Source organism: Sander vitreus, chromosome 9, assembly GCF_031162955.1.
Source record: "Sander vitreus isolate 19-12246 chromosome 9, sanVit1, whole genome shotgun sequence".
NCBI classification, from domain to species: Eukaryota; Metazoa; Chordata; class Actinopteri; order Perciformes; family Percidae; genus Sander; species Sander vitreus.
In genome coordinates this window covers 23,976,829-23,991,166 of record NC_135863.1, presented here as the reverse complement: position 1 = coordinate 23,991,166, position 14,338 = coordinate 23,976,829, and the positions used below count along the sequence as shown (strand labels likewise).

Here is a 14,338-nt window from a genome sequence, read left to right as displayed (position 1 = left end):
TTAATTGTTTTACGCAGTGAAGGAGGGTCTGGCTAGTCCACACAGCATTCCGGGATGGGAGAAAAATGTGCTCTGGTTTATTGGCATTTCATTAAACTAGGGCTGTCAATCGATTAAAAAATGTAATCTAATTAATTACATACTCTGTGATTAATTCATCGAAATTAATCGCATACATAATTAACGGTGCCTGAACCGATACTTTTTAAGAAAGTAAAAAAAGAACAGAAAAAAAAGGGTACTAAACAACAGTTGGTGACATTAAAGAATGGCTTGTTTATTGCTAAGGCCATATGGTCAAAATTAAATGATTTAATAATAATGTATAACAATAACAATAACTTATTTCACTAGTAAATTGCTGTTGAATGACAAAAACAACAACCAGATAGGAAAAGGACATTTACAACAACTACAAATGCACCACGAAGATGTAGTTTACCAGTTTCATTGAACGCACCGTCTGTGTTGTTTCTCCGACGGAAGCTGCAGATTGTTACATACCGGTGTTGAATCCTCTACAGTGAAACACAGTCAAACTTTACACCGTTAAGCGTTAGCTGTCAGCATTTTAACCGTGTTTAATCCAGCTACTAGCTAGCGGTAGGCTAACGTTAGCTGCTGTTGAGTATAGTCAAAGAATTTCTAATAAGGGAAGAAGTTCCACTCTCTTGTTACTTCCGGCTTCTGAACTGGTTGCAGTTCCACCAGAGTTCCATATAGGGGGCGCTCACAGGCCAGTGCAGAATGAATGGGACTCTATGGAGCTATAGCCCTCAAAATCCACTTTTCTCAGGATATAATTTTTTGTCTAGTAATTTGAATGTTGCATTCGAAAGGTGAAGCTAAGAAAATACACACTGCTGGGTGTTAGATTTTTTTAAAGTGGCTTTTTTGTTCTAAAAAGCCTTTTAAAATGTCAATGACGTCATACACATATACGGCCAGAGATACTGCTTTACGGCAAGCTCTGAGTCGCTTCCTTTGTTCTCTCTTAATCGAAATTAACGCGTTATTTTGACAGCCCTACTTTAAACCAATCACAATCATGTCTTGCGGCACTAGGCGCCGGACAGACCCACAATGCTGCTGCAAAATAGCCTCGGGAAGGAACTTGTTTTGGTGGAACGTACGTTCAAAAGTTGTTTTAGTCGTGCAACAGAAAACTTGCATTGCAGAGATGTGAGGAGCAGTTAACCATAGTCCTCATAAATCCACCAGAGTTTAAAATTCCAACACAAAGAAAGCAGAAGGTAACGGACATCTGAGCAAAAGAGGGACATCCGGCGGAATGTCCGCCAGCACCGGAGCAATCTCGGAAGTGGAACATCATGGATTTAGACTACTGGCTCCAAAATTACAAGATTTTGTTACAAGATGGTTAGGTTTAGGCAAAATAAATCCTTTGTTAGGTTGAGGAAAATATCATGGTTATGGTTTAAATAAGTTTGTTATATAACGTTAGTTAAGTAAGTTATGTACACAACTTTCGGAAGTTAAAATAATTCACCATGACTTTTGGTTTCTCACAGGACACGAACAGCGGTCTCCTGGGTAAGTCCAGTTTGTTACATCAACATCTTTTAACTGCAGGTTTAACGTTGGCTCAAAGAAAGGAAAAGTGGTTAGCTAGTAACACAAATAAAAATTAATTAAACCTCTGTTTAAAACTCACTGTGCTAGAAAGAATGCTTACAGGTGAAACATGATTGACAGGAGAGTGACTAAAATACAGGAAGTCTGTACACGCCCACACAGTCCTGAAGAGAGGTCTAATCAGACAACTTAAGTGAAAACACTTGTGTGTGTGTGAGGACTCTTGAATATATTTGCAGCTAGCTTGCAAAGGAAGGCAGCTAGCTTATGAAGGTAAACAAGAACGTTTTGTTTGTTTTAAAGACCTTTTACTTTTGACAGAGGCTTACAATTATAAGCTAGGCTAAACTTGTCTGGACCTATCTCTGCATTGAACTTGATATCGATCTTCTTGTTTGACTCACGGTAAGACAGCAAATTATTTGGCTGTTTCTTTCTCCTCTTCATATCATATCAGAAAAACTTGTTTTAGGCCTTTGTTTTTAACGCTTTGTAGCATGTTGCTTATGGCGTTCAATAGTTTCTAATTTGCAACAGCAACAGGCTGGGTCAAATGGATGTTGTGTCCCACTCAGGGCATGCTGTGGCTTGTTTTACTGTACATGTGTGAATGCTCCGGCAGCCCACTCAGTGTCTGAAAACCTCCCTATATACAGCAGCAACTGCTCTGGAAAAATGTCTGCCTCCAGTAGCACACACATTTAAGCCAGCTTGTACTGTAACATGTCCTCCTACTCACTCCTCAGAAAAGTCAACTACTGAGCTGTATAGCTCAATGTATGTTGACTTTTTTTGCCTTCACATATGTCGTATTATGTGCATGCATTTCTAACTCTGAGGCATTACATGTATTGTTTAAATCTTTTCTACTGTTTATACTAGCTAAGATACATGTACTTGTGTTTGCAATAGGAATGTCTTAATATCATTTCTTGAGCAGAAGATTAGATACTATTCTTGTGCTTGAGTGCATCATTGGTTGAAACCGGCTGTTAAATTCTTGGCAGAGTCCAACTAGTTAATCCTCCCTTTTAGGTCTGTGTTGTGCGTCGTTATAAGAGTTAAGAGGAATATTTACTAAAGCAATCCACAGTAAATCCTTGGCTTGGGGCGGCATCACCAGGTTTGACACCATATGGCTTGAGCCTGCAACCCTCCATTCATCCACCTAAACTGTGCTGTCACGCTGCAGCCTTTTAGAAACACAAGAAAGAGTTTACTGATTAACATTTTCTAACTGTGCAGCTACGAAAATTAGGCCTTGGCTTTATGTTCAAAATCTGTTTCTCTTAAATGATTAATGTGCTCCAATATGTTAAGACTGGGAATTATACTTCTGATATTTATTTCATGGTATCATGCCCTTGGAAACAAATACAACTTTATGCTGAGAATGAAATATTAAAATCAGATCTGTAAAATAAATAAGTAGAAAGACCAGTATACATATTTACAAGAGACATGGTGTGATATTTGAAAATAAATGAGGGCTCATCGAGCCTACTTAGAAAATGATGTACAATGAGGCAAAAAGTGCTTTGGGATATTTTGATGAAATTATTTATGAGTTTAAATAAATCATCTATTCACCCGAGCTTAAACTATTTATCTAAAATGAATGCACCCTGCAATATTTGTCATAGCTCAGCATTTAAAGCTGCTTTAAAAGAGGAACTGTGGAATAATTAAACTCACACTGAGAAACATTGTCAATAAGGCAGAACATGGCACATTCAAGCCTCCGTGAAGAAATAATCAGGCTTTTTTGTTTAGCCTACTAACCACCTCTGACCTGTGTGTAGTGTCATGCTTTCAAATATAATTTCTCTGCAGCTTGTTTTGCGCATTTATCTTTATTAAATATTTCAAGACTGCTTTCCACGAGTCAGCAAGACAGGATTTTTTTATTTAAATATTCTTGAAGTGATGTCTTCTGTTTGAGTCTAATTGAATTTAATCAGGTCAAATACTTCTAAGCTTATTTTGTAAAAGTGTTACCACTGTACACATTGAAAAGTAGGACAGCGGCCTTTATAAAGTATACTGTAACCAATTAAAAAAGAGAAATACTGTGGAAATCTGTACACTGATGATATTATTAGGAATGATAAGGAGGCAGAAACAGGGAATTAGCATAACGTGGAGGTTAAAAAAAGCGATGTGCTACTTAGTGTGGATATACGGAATCATCACACGTCTTACAAATAAAAAAACTGTTGCATTTAAAACATTTATCCCATTTTACCTTGGCGTATTTCACATATCAAAAGGCTGTTTTTGAAAAGTGCTCTGTTTTATAACTGCAGGGTACACTTTGTACGCTTTTTACCCTCACCCCCTTCCCTGGCCTGCCACCCCTCCACTCTCGTTTCTGAAGAAAGCTAGGTGTTAACACTACAGAAGCAAGAGGAGTCAGAAAAATCCTGCAGGTACCCTGTGGGTATCTTTCAAATTAATCGTCTGGCTGGTCTGTCTTATGTGCAGTTTTGAAACATTAACAAGACCTTTGAGAGCAGGGGAGAAGGGGAGAGGGAGAAGGAAAGAGAGCAGGACATGGCATGATGGTCTTTAATGTTTTATTGAACAGATACAAATTATTTTGGCCCTGGCCTACACTGTTTGGTGGAAGTCAGGGAGAAAGCAAGTCAGGGCATGCCATAGGCACTGTGCGGGGACGAAAAAGGAGCTGTGTGTGATTGAGGGTCTGAGGCGTAAAGCCACATTCGTTTTTAGTTATTTATTTCTTTTCTCAGGAAAACAATACCATGAGAAAGCCTTAGAAAAGTAATCGGTGGAAAGCTGGCTGTAGTTAAACATTTCAATGTCTTAATAGAAGAAACATGTTTCGAATAAGTTGGCCATGAAATTGCCTATGAGCGTGTGAAGTTTGAAAATGCAGCATCTGTAACAATGCTGAATAATTGAATGTGTTGTTATTCTTATGCCTGCAAAAAGCCATTAAACACGTATGCTTTTTAGTTGAATATAACTGCAGTAAATGCATTCTTGTAAATTAAGTTTGGAATTGACTGCAGCATTTTAGTTCATGAATATAGTATCATATTTCCAACATTAAGATACCTTGTAATTACGCAGGCTGTTGTCATTTGTATGTGTTCCACATATTTATTACTGTTTACACCACACTGACTGGTGCTGTTTGACTTTCGAGCGGGGCAGCGGAGTTTGTATTCCAGAAGAAATTAAGGGGAAAACTCACCCATCGTGCCGCTGAAACGACCGTAACCTCACGGTGCCATTTTTCCGACTCACATTTACCATTTGTTGGCTAAACGCAACTGCAACGGTCGCAGAACAGTCGCTCACCATGCTCTATAACCAGCTCACAGTAACCTTTTCTCGGCCTCGGGTTATATCAACATCTTTTAACTGCAGGTTTAACGTTGGCTCAAAGAAAGGAAAAGTGGTTAGCTAGTAACACAAATAAAAATTAATTAAACCTCTGTTTAAAACTCACTGTGCTACGGCAGCCCACTCAGTGTCTGAAAACCTCCCTATATACAGCAGCAACTGCTCTGGAAAAATGTCTGCCTCCAGTAGCACACACATTTAAGCCAGCTTGTACTGTAACATGTCGTAGTTAAACATTTCAATGTCTTAAAACGTGCTTTGAATAAGTTGGCCATGAAATTGCCTATGAGCGTGTGAAGTTTGATGAAAATGCAGCATCTTTACAGTGCTGAGTAATTGAATGTGTTGTTATCATTATGCCTGCAAAAAGCCATTAAAACGGCCTAAATTTAACTGTAAAGACCGCCAACCTTAACTGTCATGTGACCGGTTGTCACGTGACCAGTCAGCAATCACTGTGACTTCGTAGGATATTCTAAGAACCTGTTCATGAGAATGCGTTAAATTATGTCAAAACAATTCAAGTTCAAGTTCCTGCTTGAAATCCTGAGATGATACATCATGTAAAATATTTCCTTGATGTAAATTAGTGAGTGTTTAGTAGTACATTTACCGTTGCAATTTGAATGAATAATTTGTAGCCCTAATACTCCCTCATTGAGTGATGGAGCCTTTGGATTTATGTCAGGGCACTCTATATGTACCTGAACAGCAATGGCTAGCAATAATTTGATTTGGCAATTTTTGTCCATCGGTGACGGCTGAAAGCTGTCACTCTCTTTCACAAAACCAACTGTAGGATTGCAGAAATCTAATTACCCTTCAAATGTATAATGGCAGCACTTGAATCATTCGCTCAAGTGGTGCTTTCATTGACTGACAGAAGAAATAAAAGCCTAAAACTGATTCATGTTGAACGTAATGCTTATGCCTTGTTTGTGAAGGTATTACGATATCACAATCGCAACAATTCATGCAAATTCAACATATCACCGTAAATTCAGTGCAACGCGCAATTTTGACCAATCACAGCAACTTTACCGCAAATTTGACCAATGACCGGAGTTTCCCGGTCCGTCCCACGTGCCAGACATTGCGTCAGTATGTGACTCTGAAAGCCACTGACCAAGCGCGAGTGAGAACAGGTTGAAGTAACACGTACGTCGCCAAATTAATTTCCTTGTTTCTGCTACGAAGACGAGACGTGTGTGACTCGAACATCTGACATTTACCAACAAAACGTACAGCGAAAGATCGTGGAAGACATTTCACACCATCCTGCCAACCTGTATACATTTTAACATAAATGTACGCTGTAACAATTTTTCACTTTAAAGTCGCTGAAAGCTTTACTTATAGCACTAAAGGGACGGCAGTAGTCCCAAGGGGGTAAACTTCTCCTCACGACGCGTACCTCCTATGGCGCCATTTTGATGCTAACAAGCACTCACCCCCTGTTAGCATTCCATTGACTGCCATTCATTTTGACGTCACTTTGACAGCGAATAACTTTACATCCGAAGCGTTTAAAGACTTTATTTGTCCATTGTTTATTTCTAAAGAAACACAACAATGTATAAAAGGCTCCATTACCTTGTATCTCACGTTATGGCTCCGTAGAAGACATTTTTGTAAAAATAGGCTAACGATTGTGTCATAACCACGAGACTTACTGTCGCATAGTAGAGGAATTACCGTAAAGTACAGGAGAAGCTCGCAGGCATAACATGCACATCGACACATTCGACTTACATTAGCTGTTTAAGTTTAATTACTAATGTTAACTAGCATTTTAGTTAGCAATAATTAGCCTGTGTCCATGTTATCGCCTTACATATACCTACGCTCGCCGTCTCTGCAAGATTCGGAATGATTGAGATTTCTCTTGGCACGGCTACCAGAAGACTTACAACTTTCAGACAGGTTGCTCACGTCACATTTATGTCGTCTCTCTCAGTTGGAGGCTCTGCAGTAACGCTCGGCGCTCACCAAAAAAAATGCTTCTAATGGCCTTCACTGGTCTCCGTCCACAGCAACAGGATCTGTTGGTCCATTCTATATACAGTCTATGAATAGTCCCGACCAGGCGTGTTTACTTATAGCGCTAAAGGGACGGCAATAGTCCCGACCAAGCGCGTTTACTTAAAGTGCTAAAGGAGACTTTTAGCGTCAATAAGAACGACAAAGGCACCTGACCAAGCGTCCATATTTTACGAGATGAGGGTGAGAACGTGTTGGGCCCTGACACACCAACCCGATAATAGGCCGTCGGACAGTCTGGCGAGGTCAGTGACTCGAGTCTGTTCGGCGTGTTCCGTGCCGTCGTCCGTTGGAGGAGATGTCTGCCTTCATTTTGGGCCGACCTGACTTGCTGGAGTCGGAGGGCAGGCAGTCGGACTCAATGACCAATCTGATTGGTGGAGTGCTAACCCGGAAATGACGAGCGGGATGAGCGTGACTAAGCCTCTCAACATCTGACAAATCTTTTAAACTGACCTTTGTTGATCTGAAATGAAGACAGATTCAGCAACTGCATGGCCTGTTTCTCGCTTAAAATGTTTTTCAGAAACACGTTTTTCGGTGAGATCATATTCCGAACAAAGCCGTTTTGGGTGACAATACAGATTAGCTCCGCCTGCGCAGAATTTACGCTCAAGTTGGAGTCGCTTCGGTGTGTTCCGAGGCACTTTTTGGACCTCGGGGAGCCGACTGATCAGTCCGACTGCCTTTTCTGCCAATGGTCGGCCGTCGGGTTGGTGTGTCAGGGGCTTTATTGTAGGTGCAATGATAAGTTAAAGTCCAATAAGTGACGTTACTTTATCAAACCGTATGAATGTGTCCCCCAGCCACACCAGCCAGGATAGGAAATTAACTAACAATGTAAAGATCAACAAGCCACTAACAGATATGTTCAAATTTTATTTATTCAATACATTATTATTTTTTTGTCTTAAATCCACCAGCCATTTTCATATTATACCAACATTTGCAGCATCCTGACCTTTTTGGTAAGGTTATGAAAACTCAGCCCAGAGTAGTTTTATTCTCCACGAAACAAGTTTCCTTTTTATTTGTAAAGCAGTATACCGCAAAATCGTCTCTCTGTCTCTCACAACTTCGTTGCAACAAAAAAAACAAATTTCAACTTTTATCGCAATTTTATACAGAAGCTGCCGCAAAATCAGACATTTTGGGCCGTAACAATCTCAAAAAAAGGCCACAAAATCCTGAAGGGACTGAAAAAATCGAGACACACGTAGTTTGCTCAATGTTGTAGATGTGCGATTTCTATCATCTGATTTCATTATAGATTTCTCTGCCTGTAGTCAGTATTTCCTGCCCTGGCTGAAAAACTAGGAACCTACTAGATAGTGGACAGAGGAGCTGACAGACCCTTTTAACTACGAACATTTTGTCAAGCACAGATGTAACTGGTAACTGTAACCTTACAGTTATACAGAACCCTGCAGCCATGGCACAAACTAGATCACATATCCGCTATTTTAGCCTCTTTGCATTGGTTTCCAGTTGATTTAGAATTTACTTTAAGGTTTTCCTTGTTACATTAAAAGCACTCCATGTCTGGCTCCAGTATACATTTGTGGACATTTACCTGTACTAAACCTCAGATCTTGCAATAATCTAGACTAAAACCTGAAGGAGACTATGCATTCACGGCTCCTAATACTCTTTTCCAGCTTCCAGGTCAAATGTGTCTTGCTACCTCAGTGAGTTCCTTTGAATCTGTACTAAAAGAATTAAACTTTCATTTCTGCTATGAACCCTGACACTTTTAATTTCTACTTTGTAGTCTAGCCTACCATCCATTATTGCTGTATTAATCATTTGTTTTGTATGAATCACTTAGTAACATTGTTTTGAAAACAATACTGTGCAGTGGTATGTATTCTGTTGTGACAAGTCAAAATGTCTGCCATTAAAAATGTCTAATATTACCATGAGAAAAGTCTGTTAGTAGCTAGCAAACTCACAAAGAAAGTGGGTATTCAGATCAGGCAGGTTATGACTGCAGAAGCGGAGGCCTTGTAGAACAACTGCTTAAAGCTACAGTGCATAGTTTCTGTCTCCCCCATGAGGAATTCTAAGTAATGATAACAATGCTGTCGGCGCGTCCACATGATACAAGCCTTCCGTGACCGTGCACCGCCCCCGCCCCTCCTCCACACAGTTACTTGTAGCCAAGGAGGACACGGAGGATTAAAAACAGATGGACTCTTCAGAAAAGGCATTATCTTCACTCGAGTTTCTGAGTGGGAAAGTCACCTGTGGACACAATTTTCTAAACAAAGCCATACTGAGAAATACAGAGAGAGTTGAGTGGGGCTGAATGTCTTAAGCTTTGTATCAACTTATTTGGCAATGGCTTGAATGTAACGGATGTTCATTAATATAAAAAAGTTATGCACTAAAGCTTTAAGTTGAAGTCGGGTAGAACTATGCTAGAAGTTGGCCAGCTTGGAGGTGACAAGCTTGTGCAATTTGTGCAACAAACATGGCAATCTGTGCTGCGGCCTGCTGTCTAGCTAGCTTGCTAATTCCACCCAACATGCCTTCATGCTACACTGGTTATAGAAAATGAGCCGAACAATGTTGTCACTCATGTGGCAATAGCAACGTACTTTCCTACATTGTGACAGGAGTGTGTGTGAATGAAACATTTACTAATTTAGTGGCTGGTTGGCTAGCTCGGTTCTCGAGCGGCAGACTGAGAGGTCAAGTTATTACTACTAGTGTTGCGGAAACTGGTTTTTACCTTTGACTGTCATTTTAGCCAGTTTTGACAGCTCTGTTATTTCATTGATAAGATGCGATGAAGATGAAAAATGAGAAGGACCTTCTGTATCTGCCCCCTTGACAGTCATTTGCTGCTTTCCTTACTAGCGTTGTTCTTCTCGTTCACTAATTAGCTTCTGCTGAATAGCTGATCAGAGGGATTCCTTTTACCGGGAAAAACAAGCTGACGAGTAGCAAAAACTAGGGAGAAGGACAATTACCGTTGGCCCAACTTGGACTGACAGCCAACAATCTCCTTGGTATGTCAGCACCTTCAGGCCCCACTTGGCAAAATCAACAGCCATATTGGCAAGTTATTGGAAATAATGTTAATAAAATGTATTCCCAAAGTACAATTTAAGCAGGAACATCCCTTAATGAAGGGATATAAAACATGTGCAAGCTACCAAAAAGAGAGATTGAAGTGAAATGAGAGCCAACCTGGTTGATAAAGCTCCCTCTAAAAGAAAATGACAACAAAGAGAATCACTACCTTGATTTCACTTGTTGCCCTTAGTGTGCAGTCACTATTTATGCACGTTTAACAGACCTGCTAATTTAATTAGTGTGACAAGTCACGGTATTCTCCCTTACAGTTAATGGTTTCTCATGTGCTACTGATGCATTTACATTGTTAATTCAAGATAATTTTTCATGTTGAGCATATAAATGATTCCTTTAGGATTAAATGCAGTCTGTCATTAATCCTGTTAGAATGTCATATCAGTGTCAGCACTGATATCATAATGTACCTGCTAATGCATGTAGTTTTGAATACAAGGACATCCAGTTCTGTCCACTGTGTGATAATGGTTGTGTTAACACAGTTGTAATTCTAATGTTATCTCATTGTAAGTGCTGCTGACATGACAGGTCCTGGTAAGTGATTTCATCCAGAGTCAGTGCGGCTATTATTTTACAAAAGCATACAGTATGGAAATCCAAAGTTTCTCTGAGAGTTGTGTGTGATGCAGTCTGGAGAAACTGCAAGAGTCAGGGCTGACAAAGGCAGATAACCTGAATCTTACATTTACACCTAGTAGAAGATGGTTCTACACAGCCACAACAGCCTGGTCACACACTGCTGTGGCAGTGGCATCCCTTCAACAAGCAGTCCTGGCCTCAACCGCATTGAACACTTGTGGGATCAGCTTGGGCGTGCTGTTCGTACCAGAGCGACCAACACAACCACGTTGGCTAACTTGCGACAAATGCTGGTTGAAGAATGGGATGCCATCCCACAGCAGTGTCTGACCAGGCTGGTGACCAGCATGAGGAAGAGGTGCCAGGCTGTTGTGGCTGTGTATGGTTCTTCCACACGCTACTGAGGCTCCTGTTTGTGAAATGAATACATTTTTCAATTGCCAATATGTCTCGTTTCTTCAAACTTCAATCATCCAATCCACCAAACACCAAACGAGTCAATGGCAGAATAAGCTGTTTGGCATTGGAAGAGAAGATTTGGCAAATCTGGGGGCAACCCACATACTCAGCGCTGCTGCTCATCCCACAAATGCATGTTCCTTACAAATGGGGCACCATTTGAAAGTGAACTAAACAGGTTTTCCAACGGTATAAGATTTATTGCCAAAAAGCATTGTTACCACAGAGAAATAATCTACCAAACACAAATGTCCTTACTTTTTGTGCTAAATTTGTCTTTCACTAGCTCTTTTTTTTATTTTTGTTCTTGACACAAATGCACCATTTCCAATTTTACGTTTTCTGCACTACTTTTATGTGCAGTTTGACATTGTGAGAAAATAAATTAGGCACATCTACAAAATGTCAAGAATTACATTTTGTCCAAGACACATTTCCATTGTGGTCCTTGTTACCATGCACTTAAAGAGTAAAATAATCTGAAGATTTTTCATTAATTTTTCAAGTTGCTCTTGGGGGAATTACTGGAATTGTTGGGACTTTGTAAATTATAGTGTGGTCTAGACCTACTCTATCTGTAAAGTGTCTTGAGATAACTCCTGTTATGATTTGATACTATAAATACAATTTAATTGATATTGAAATTGAATTGATGTATGAATAATTGACAAATGTACACATTGACAGTATAAGAAAATGCACATCTTTCCAGGGTCCAAGCCTTTTAATAATTAAAACAAACACATTTTGAATTCAAACACATTTACTCCCATAAAAGTATGTAAGCAATACGTTAGCAAGCATAACAAAAGTAGGACATATGATCCTGGAAGTGTTAAGCTTTATCTTTCACATTAAAATTATCTTTAAAGGATTTTTTTATGCCTTGTTTACTGCATCATTTCTCAAACATATTTTTCTCAATATACATTATTTAATCAAATCATTCTGGAGTTACCTACACTTTATTAAATTGTTTTACATCCATCTTTTTCTTTTGACGTCACCTTTTAATAATGTAATCATCTTCATAACAACACCTTTGAATCGACTGGCTCAGAATCGGCAGCGCCGTGGAGTGGAAGGAACTGTGTTAACTAGGAGGAGGGCTTTTGTAGTTGTGATGTGACTTAGGCTCTATGAAGTGTGTCTGCTCTGTGTAGTGTGCAGCAGCCTTGTCTCTTGCTTTGAATACTTGACATCATTGATTTCTCCTTAGAGTGGCAAAAGGAGCAGTAATTAAGAGCCCAGGCCAGTTCATTGATTGGACGTCCCGCCTGAGAGTTCACACTGACAAATCATTGCAGCTTTTCCCAAGGGGTCGTTCCAGTAAGCCAAGTTTGTGTTTTTAACTGCCTTAACAAAAACACAGGATAGACAGTATGTTTCAACCACCTCTCTCTCCACAGTAAGGGACCGTACGAAAATGATTAGGGGTGGAGTGCACAGAGCTGCCGCCTACGCATGGTTAATTTAGTCACTGACAGTAGTAATGGCTGTTCAGTTAGTCGCTAATGGTTACAAAACACAGGGATTGGAATGTTTGTATTGTTGTTGTAAAAATATTTCTACAATTTACATATTAAGTTTAATATAGTACACCATTAATATCTCCATTCACCTTTAGTTTTAAAGAGTAAAGATTTGTACCAATTCAACACTGTTATTATTTTTGAGATATAGTGCAAGATGTTGGAAGTCTTTTCTAAGTCAAGTAGAGGGTTCATTGACATTTTTATTAAAGCTGGGATGGGCCTTGCTTTTTTAAGAAGTGAACTATAAGGTTTAGACCCATTCCCCACTTCAATCATTTTATGTACAGTCACTAACAAGAATGAACGTATAAAGAAAAACAGGAAGGCTGTGATAATAATTTAAAAACATAACAGCAGAAGTTGTAAGTTTGTCGCAACACTAACACTGTTGCTACAAAAATATTGTATTATGATGACAGTAGATGTGAGAGCAAACATATAATGCCAGAAGCTTCTTCATTACAAAGACAGAAAAAGTTGCCACCGTTTTAATGGAAACAAACATTGCTTTGGGTCCCTTTGTAAACAGCACACAGCTGCTATTTCGAGTGACGGGAGCTCCACCTTGTCACAACAATTCCCTTAAAGAGGAACAGTTTAATGTCAACAATATTTTCTCCATCTGCCTGCTCATGAAAACCTTCCAATCCACAGGGAAAATGTTTCTCCTGTTCCAAAAGGAAAAAGCACAATAGAAAAAGATGAACTGATAACATCAAGCACGGATTGCAGTCAAAGGCATAGTATTAGCCCGCCGCAATGAGAGCTTTTGGTGGCACACATCCATCTGTTCACTTTTGCATTTTTCAAAGAGGTGTCGTGCCTTCCGTTATTTAGAAATTTCTATGCAATTTTCACAAGGAAGTCCTCCAAGCAACGTGCCAGCTGACTGATTTGCATGACCACCTTTTCAGTAAAATGGAGGTATTCCACCTGCCAGGCTCCCACGCAATCCTCTGAGAAGTTTGATCGCTCAGTGGTAATCTGATTGGGAGAGATCCTTCCAATTTGTGCTGATAATGAGACAGTTTGACAGAGACACAACAGCAATTACTTTGCGAGGCATAGTACTAGTACTAGCACAGTCTAATTAGACAAGGTTATATATTTCAATTGAACTTATTGTATATCATACTCTTATTTTTTGCAAGACAGACCTGAATGCTGTGTACAACTGGTTCAGCAGCATTCCTATTGTTTTCTATTAATTATAAAATCATTTCACCTACTTTTTCAACTCATGTTAACACCTTTCCTCAGTATTAGTCCACTACGTTAAATGTTATTGGTGTCTGGGAGCAGCTGATCGCCCTGGGAGCAGGCAAGTCTATAGAGAGTCTATAGAGAGAAAAGAGTGCAGAGGTGAAGGTGAGATCAACGAAAAGGAGATTTGATATCTTCCATCATCGTCATTGGTAATGCGAGATCACTGGCACGAAAGATGGATGAGCCTCTTCCCTTAGCAATCCAGCCTTGTATGCGTCATTGAGACACAGCTTCTGGGGAATAAAGCAGATGCTGCTATGGCTCTGGAGGTTTTTTAATTGTTAGCATCTTAGTTCCTCCCACTTATGACACATGGGAGAAATGCAAGGATGAAATAGCAGACGTGTCATATTGAAGTGATGTCAGTCACTTATGACAAAGGCTGGGTTTAC

At 39.7% G+C, this 14,338-nt stretch overlaps 1 long non-coding RNA gene across 5 annotated transcripts in view; it reads left to right on the top strand.

Moving 5' to 3' along the window:
- The first annotated feature begins 1,761 nt into the window (after positions 1 to 1,761).
- Positions 1,762 to 14,338, top strand: part of LOC144523681 (uncharacterized) — an 88,142-nt gene continuing 75,565 nt past the window's right edge. For all 5 annotated transcript variants that reach the window (XR_013502535.1, XR_013502533.1, XR_013502536.1 and 2 more), the window contains exon 1: positions 1,762 to 2,001. This is a non-coding gene — a long non-coding RNA (uncharacterized LOC144523681). The remainder of the gene's footprint in view (positions 2,002 to 14,338) is intronic.